Source organism: Gossypium hirsutum, chromosome A01, assembly GCF_007990345.1.
Source record: "Gossypium hirsutum isolate 1008001.06 chromosome A01, Gossypium_hirsutum_v2.1, whole genome shotgun sequence".
Lineage (NCBI taxonomy): Eukaryota > Viridiplantae > Streptophyta > Magnoliopsida > Malvales > Malvaceae > Gossypium > Gossypium hirsutum.
The window spans coordinates 59,343,282-59,344,814 of record NC_053424.1 but is presented as its reverse complement, the minus strand read 5'-3'; the positions used below and the strand labels follow the sequence as shown (position 1 = coordinate 59,344,814).

Below are 1,533 nucleotides of genomic sequence, written 5' to 3'. Positions count from 1 at the left end.
GATAGCCGAAATATTCAGCTACCTCTTGTAGATCATAGTTCACGTACTATGTATGACTATGCCAAGTCCACTTTGATTGGGGCTGAATTAAGTATTGTGAGACCTATCCTCACTGTGAACAATTTGGAGCTGAAGTCGAACACAATTTAGATGGTGCAACAGTATGTTCAGTTCGATTGTTTGCAAGATAAAGATCCAAATACTCACTTGGCTAACTTTTTGGAGATTTGCGACACTTTTAAGATTAATGGCGCCACTGATGATTCCATTCACTTACGGTTGTTCCTATTCTCGTTAAGGAACAAGGAATAACAGTAGTTAAATTCCTTATCACGAGGTTTTATCACTACTTGGGTGTAAATGACTAAAATGTTTTTGTTAAAATATTTTCCACAGCTAAAATAGCGAAGTTGAGGAATGACATTTGTTCTTTTGTTTAGTTTGATGTTGTGACTCTCTATGATACATGGGCGAGATTCAATGATTTGTTGAGAAGGTGTCTCCATCATGGGTTACCATTATGGTTGCAAGTTCAAATCTTCTACAATGGTTTGAATCGTTCAATTAGACAGTTAATTGATGCAGCAGCTGGTGGAACTTTGAATAATAAAACACCTGAGGTAGCTTATGAGTTTATTTAAGAGATAGCACTGAATAATTATTAGTGGCAAGTGATGAGAACAAAATCGATGAAAGCAACCCGTGTTTTAAATATTGATGTGGTTACTATGTTGTCAATCTAGGTGGAAGCACTGAATAAGAAAATTAATGGTTTAGATTTTTCTACTTAGATGAATCCAGTGATGCAATGTGATGCAAGTAGAGGTGGAGTGAATAATTTAGAATGTTGACCCATCAATTTTAGCACGGAGAATGAACACGTCAACTATATGGGTAATAATTCTAAACCTCAAAATAACCTTTATAATAATAACTAACTATAATGCAGGTTGGAGGAACCATCCTAAATTTCCTTGGGGTGGTCAAGGAAATCAAATAACAGAACCTCCTCCAGGCTTTCAGCACCTTACCAGCAAGACAAGAAATTGAACCTTGAGGAGATGTTGGCAAAAATTTATATCGGTGTCGAAAACTCATTTTCAAAACACTGATGCAGCACTGAAAAATCAGCAAGCATAAATTCAAGGACTGGAAAATCAAATAGGATAGCTTGCTAAATTAGTTTCGAAAAGACAGCAGGGTAGGTTACCTAGTAACACTGAACGCAACCCATAATAGCATGTTAAGGCATTTACATTGAGGAATGGGAAGGAGTTATCTGAACCCAAAAAGAAGCTGAAGCCAGAAACCGATAGGAAAGATAACAGGTGGTAGAAACCAAAAAAATTCAAACACTGGTACTTAAAGAATACAAAACACCGATACCATACCTAGCAAAGTTGAAGAAAGACCGCATGGATGAACAATTTGGTAAATGTCTTAAACGTTTCAAACAATTACATATTAACCTGCCTTTTGTTGAACCTATTTCATAGATGCTAACATATGCAAAATTTTTAAAGGAACTATTAA

At 35.9% G+C, this 1,533-nt stretch overlaps 1 non-coding gene across 1 annotated transcript; it reads right to left on the bottom strand.

The window, feature by feature from the left end:
* Window positions 1–407: 407 nt before the first annotated feature.
* On the bottom strand, window positions 408–514 carry LOC121206766 (small nucleolar RNA R71). Its single transcript, XR_005901936.1, has one exon. It is a non-coding gene; the product is annotated as a small nucleolar RNA R71 (small nucleolar RNA).
* Window positions 515–1,533: the final 1,019 nt, after the last annotated feature.